Below are 6,605 nucleotides of genomic sequence, written 5' to 3'. Positions count from 1 at the left end.
CGGAGGAGCGGCGACCCCGGCCGGACTCACCTGCCGGCCGCTAACCCCCCACCGCCTCCTCACCCCGCAGGGGGCGGTGCCACCACTGAGCGCCGCAGCCAATCAGCACCCGCGGCTCCGCGCTTATTTACATGAGGCGCGGGGCCGCGCCGCTGCCGCCTCGGGGCGCTCGTGGGGGTGCGCGCACGACAGGAGCGGGACCTGGGCAGGCGGTGAGGGAGGGGCCGGGAGTGGGAGCTGGAAAGTGCCAGATGCAGGCCAGGGCGCTGATGGAGGTGTGACATCATTCTGCAAGGTGCTGTGTGCCTGCAGCTGCACATGTGATCCTAGTGTAGTAGACACTGGAAACGGGCCTTACAAAAGGTGGGTGGTGCACAGAGCAGGCAGTGTTGAGGAGGGGGAGGCAGGAGAGGGGCAAAGCCTCAATGCGACGCTTTTTGTGTGGGAGGACGATAATCCACCCCAGGTGTGGAGCCAAGGTAAACCCAGGGCACCCAAAATGGAGCTGTTGTGACAGTGCAAGAGGTAAGCATCTGCTCCTTGGATGCCACCAGCCTTGGTCAGCTCAGCTGAGCTGGGGGTGCAGGAGCCAGCTGGGTGGTTTTGGGCGAGTTAGTGGCTTTGCCACGTGGGGAAATTGTGACTAATGGTGACCAGAGGAAGACCACGGGGTTACAGAGTGCTTCCTCATGATAGAGCTGTCTGAAGTCAGTGGGTGGGGGAACAGCACCTGACTGGCAGCAGTGGAAGCCAAGAGCTCAGTCTTTCTGGTTTCTTCAAGAAAACGGTGGAATTTCCTCATGCCAGTGCAGCTGGGCAGGGGGAGAGGGCTGAGCTGCTCATGCAGAATCTAATTGTGCCAGGGTTTGTATGAGGCATTCCCAGGAATTCCAGCCAGCCATGTGGGCACATTGCCTTTTGCACAACACACACACGGTGTGTGTCCACTACCTCCCTGCACCCCCCACAGAGAATGTGCACCCACGGAGTGTGTGCTTGGGCTGCTGTGTGTGCTCAGACCATGCTCTCCATGAGCAGATCCCATCCCACACTGCTGGCGTGCTCCCATGCATCCCACAGACATGCAGGCACAGGTCATGCAGGCACATTTATACCTCATCCGCAGGCACATGGATTCATGGAATGCTTTGGGTTGGAAGGGACCTTTAAAGGTCATCTAGTCCAACCTCCCTGCAGTGAGCAGGGGCCTAGCATCACACCCTACAGGTCTGTGTTTCTAAGTCATGCACATGCAGAGCTGTCTCTGCCAATGCCTTCTCCTCCCTTCCCCAGTGTGTGTGACTGCTCTGACCTTGCAACCTGTAGCTCATACACTTGAGGAAAGCAGAAAGCTTCTTCCACTCAAAGTAATCCTCTGAAGGTTGCTTTGCTGCCCTTGTGGAACTTTTATCTTTATCTCTGCTCTCTCACAGTATCTGTGCAAGCTAGTGATTTGGGAGGCCTTTCTCCTGTGCCTGCTCAGTCATTCCCATGTGAAATCCCCCTGTGAGTCACAGCAGCTGCCAGATCAGACACTTACTTTCCAGAAGGCTTTTCCACCCTCCTCTGCACCATGCTGCTGGTGTTTAACAATTCTGAGTAACCACTGTCATTCCACATGCTGGTATCAAAGTTGCCATACCCCATGCTTCAAGGCATCAGCTGATGGCCAGGAGGAGAGTTCTTCACATGGTTGCAGTGTCTCATCATTTGAATGTTGAGGTGCTGTTTGGTTCTTTGAAACCAAGCTCAGATCCTAGTGGCCTTCTGAAATGGCAAAGGTAACAGGAACTTAGTATAGAGCCATAGATTTGTCAGGATCATCTAGTTCCAACTCCCTTGCCATGGGCAGGGACACTTTCCACTAGATCAGGTTGCTCAGAGACACATTCAGCCTGGCCTTGAAAACTTCCACCACCTCTTCTAGCAACATGTTCCAGTGCCTCACTACCCTTATGGTGAAGAACTTCTTCCTAATGTCTAATCTAAATCTCCTCTCCTCTAACTTGGATGCATTCCCCCTAGTCCTGTCACTACCTGACACCCTAAAAAGTCCCTCACCAGCTTTCTTATAGGTCCCCTTCAGGTACTGGAAGGTGACAATAAGGTCTTCTTGGAGTCTTCTCCAGACTGAACAGCCCCAACTCTCTCAGTAGTATGATGGTCCTGGAAGGGGAAAAGGAATTCAGAGTGGAGTCAGAGAAAGCAAGAGAAAGAACAGCAAAGGCATGTGGTGTTTTGACAAGGTAACAAAAGTGATTCCATCTCTGAGAGGAGCAGGTCCTGGCAGGAGAAGAGGATCTCTGTACATGTTAAGTGATTCTTTCGGACAACATGTCAGGATAAATAGCACACAAAAAGACATAGCTCAGTTTCTTGGCTTGGTAGGCAAAACTGGGGAAACTTGTTCTGAACTACAAATGATTCCTCTGAAGAGTTATTTTCCATTCTACTGGGTGGTGGAAGGACTCAGAAGTATTCCAGGTGAGGTACAAACACTGGCCTAAGGAAAGACTCAATCACCACCAACTGCATGTGCCCCACATACTTAAGAGCAATAAAAATAGTTGTTTCATCCCAAAATACCGACTTTAAAAGTTCCACTGAGGACTACAATGTGTCTTATGCACAAGAAACATTTGAAAACAATTGAATTCAGACCATTTCCTTGCAGCAGATGGAGGAGAAACAGCTCTGAAGAGCTCAGGCTGAGGTGTGAGCTCTTCAACCCTGCTGAGGTCTAAAGCTCCTGGTAAGATTAAGTCCAGCCAATCCACCGCAGACACCCCCTCATAGATCAGGTCAGGATTTTTTTTCCATTTTTATTTCCCTTTCTGAGGAGGTGGATATTTCTCTCTCTCTGTTCCAAAGCTACTTTCTGTCATTGCTCTAGAAGATGAACAAGGTAAATTCAGCTTTGCTCACATCTGTAAATGACCCACACCACCAAAGACAAGCTCAGAGATGGTCTGCATTTCACCTGCTGTCCAGGTGAACTATCCTGGCAGTTAATGCTGGTCTGCCATGTGAAGCACGAGGCATTTAAGTCAGATTATACAGGCTGGTAAAGGGCAGACACTCCTCTGAGCAGGAAACCCATGCTTCTGGAGAGCAGACACAGACCATGGCACAGTCTGGCTTTTATGTGGAAATTTGTCAGTCAAGAAATCAAAGGACTCAAATTGGGTGAGGGAGAAATGCAGCAGAGCACTTGGCAGCAGCTGTGCAAGCTCCCTGCTGACCACTGGCTCCCCAAGTTAGTCCTGGCCTTCCTGTGTCCCAAATAATCACAGAATGGTTTGGGCTGGAAGGGACCTTAAAGGCTGTCAAGTTCCAACCCCAGGGACAGGGCAGGGACACCTCGTACTAGACCAGGTAGCTCAAGGCTCCATCCAACCTGGTTTTGAATACTTCCAAGGTTGGAGCATCCACAGCTTCTCTGGGCAACCTGTCCTTTGCCTCACCACCCTCATGGGGAAGAATTTCTTCCCAATGTTTAATCTAAATCAAGTTTCTTCCAGTTTGAAGCCATTACCCCTTGTGCTGTCACTACATGCCTTTGTAAAAAGTCCTTCTTCAGCTCTCCTGTAGCACCCTTAGAAAAATTGGAAGGCTGCTCAAAGGTCTCCTTGGGGCCTTCTCTTCTTCAGGCTGAACAACCCAATTTCTCGCAGCCTGTCTTCACAGGAGAGGTGCTCCAGCTGCCTGATTGTCTTTGTGGTCCTCCTCCAGACCTGCTCTAACACTTTCATGCCAAAATGACAAATGACATAACGACAAAAGAGGTTTCCTAGGGAGTCTACTTCCCAGTGCCTGGCTTCTGCAGCAAAAGCAGTGCTACTTATGTAACTGTACCTCTCCATGGGTGCCCATGCTGTGTGCAGGAGGTACATGATGCTGCAGCGACAATACAGGAATGGTCGCAGCACCCCAGGGCTCAGGTGCACACCCATGTGCTCTCCAGAGCCCACAGACACCTCTCAGCCTGCACCCAATGCCAAGGGGTGTGTCCCAGCTGGGGAAATCTCTGGTGGGAGTCGAGTTTTGTCCCTCTGTTCTCCCTGGGAAGCCCTCATTGGCTGTGATGCTTCTCATCACTCACAGTTCTCAACAGTTTCTCTTGTGGAAAGCACTGCAGAGGGAATCCCCCCCCCCTCCCCTGTTCTTTTTTTCTAAAGATCACATTTCCTACATGGTTGCCCCTTCTTCACACATCAGAAGTTGAATCATGCAACACGAAAGGCATGTGGTGAGTAAACTACCTTTCTATCTAAGGAAACTGGGGACAGCCCTGAGGGGAAGGAAGGGGTAACGTAAGTGATGCAACGAGAATTGTTCTGCAAGTGTGGCAAGCAGAGGCTGGATTTCAGTCTGCAGTTCCTTCCAGGAAGATTTCAAAGCAGTTTACCAGAAATAAAATAAGGTGCAAACTGTGGCTTAGAGAGATGTGACTTAATCTCAGATCCCCCAGTAAGGCAATAGTTAAAGTGATATCTCCAGAGTCTATTGTCCTGGCAGAGAGGGCACCAGCACTTCAAATGAGAAGCTTCCTTAGCAGCCTCCTGGGGAAAGCTGCGAGGAGGAATGGGCAGCACTTGCTTCCCATCACTCCTGGACATTATAGGGACAGGAAAGCTAAGGAAAGAGGTGGAAAAGAGGAAGGAAAAAAGCAAAACAGAGGAAGACCTTCTGCACCCTGCCTTATAAATGAAGCCTGGCTGCAGGGGTGGGAGAATGTGGCTGAGTGAACACCTGACCTAGGACTGAGCTATGTGGCTTCCCACTGAGCTCTCCCAGTGTCCTCCCCAGGGAACACCATCATTCTCAGTGCAGGAATAGCCCTTCCCACGCTGCACCGTGCTGGGGGCCAAGCCACTGTGACTGGGAATGGCACACCTAGGAAGTTTTGGAGGGCTGCCAGCTGTTGGGAATGTGAAGGGAAGTGGACGTAGAGCAGCACTGGAAAGAAGTCAAATGCTACCCAAGACTTAGGTGACTTGGGCAGTGGGAAATGTGGAATGGCAGTACCTGAGCAGGATGGCAGCAGGCAGGAGTGGCAGGGATATGTGCTCAGACTGACAGCAGGAAGCAGAGGCTGGAGTGGCTGCAGGGAGAGGCCTGAGAAAAGGGAGGCTTCAGCAAATCACTGGGTTCATGGGAGAAAGTGAAGTGAAAGGAGGAAAAAGAGGAAGGAAAAGGGCAAAACTGAGACTACCGGGGAGGCCAAAGAGAGCTGGAAGCTGCCTTGAAAGGAAGCACAGGTAGTTCTAGGAGATGTCTGTTTGTCCTGAAACAGTTCTGGCATCTGGTGATGGGTGCCCTAGTTTGGGAAGATGCTAGTACTGTTGACAGGCACCAGAAAACAGCTTTTACTCTTTACTCATTTGTCCTTTATTGTTGCAGTCCAGGTTTTAGGTGTACCTTGCTGCTGGCCTGGAAGGCAAGGACTCATTATGCCACCCTTACACAAGCTTGGCTATTGGTTACCTTCTCTGCTGTATGACTTGGGTTTTCTTAACCAGCTTCTACTGCTTGTGGCACTTTTGTTGTTACACTTCAGGTGTTAATTAGCTTCTCAAAAGTAGGCAGCCAACATCATATCTAAGTTTTGTTCTTGGATTCCTTGTTTTTCGCTCTCTCCTTCATTAAAAGGCAATATTCATCCTCCCTTAGCATGAACATTAAACATTCTGAAGGACAGCACGAGTGCTGTTACCAGTTTCACCTTGCAGACACGAAGCACAAAAGGAGAAACATTGGCAGGATTTTCAATTCACTGAAAACTACTTAACTCCAGAAAGAACTGTAGAAACTCAGAAGTCCTCTGCATTTCTGAAGGTGATATAAGAGCTGTGTCGAGCCAGCAAAGATCTCTTACATTTAAATCTGGACTAGAGCTCAGGCATGACTGGCTTCCACATTGGTACTAAGGAAGTGCTTCTTGGATGGCTATATGAATTTTATACCACATCCTGCTCTTCTATGAGAAATGTTTGGGTTTTTGTGAAGCCACGTGGAATAATTCATGTGGAATTTATCTCCATGTGGGGCCATCCCCTAAGGTGTGAACGCTTGCCAGATTTTTTAGGTCTTTCCAGTTGAGGCAACGTGGCATTTCCTTGTGCTAAAGTCATCTCAGTTTCCTCAGTCAGTTCTTCCTTTTTCTAATTTAAGATTACTGTTAGAAAAGCAGCAGAAAAACACTAGTGAGAAGAAGTCATCAGGTATCAAAGTTAAGGAAATGTAATGTAACTGTTGCAATGTAATTGAGTGTGATTTTTGCACTACAAATTGCCATGTTGGGAAGGTGTAACATAGACATAGCTGCTTGTAACTGAGCTACACCACATGCATGCATGCTTGCTTTCCAGTCAGAGGTTTTTATCTCTGCCCTTTTGCCTACAGAACGTCACCAGTGTGTCAGAGAGCAGGTGTGTGAGAGACTTGCTGATCTAACATGATGTAGATGAAACTTCTCTGGATGAAACTTTGGGTACTTGACAACCAAAGTAATACAAAAATTTACTGCATTGTTTTCCCCTTCACCTTATGGACCACATCTTCAGCCAGCATAGCTCTGTGGAGTTCTATCACCTTGCACTGTG

This window comes from Indicator indicator, chromosome 29 (assembly GCF_027791375.1).
Source record: "Indicator indicator isolate 239-I01 chromosome 29, UM_Iind_1.1, whole genome shotgun sequence".
NCBI classification, from domain to species: domain Eukaryota; kingdom Metazoa; phylum Chordata; class Aves; order Piciformes; family Indicatoridae; genus Indicator; species Indicator indicator.
The sequence above is the reverse complement of the archived record's forward strand: the minus strand, read 5'-3'. Positions refer to the sequence as shown.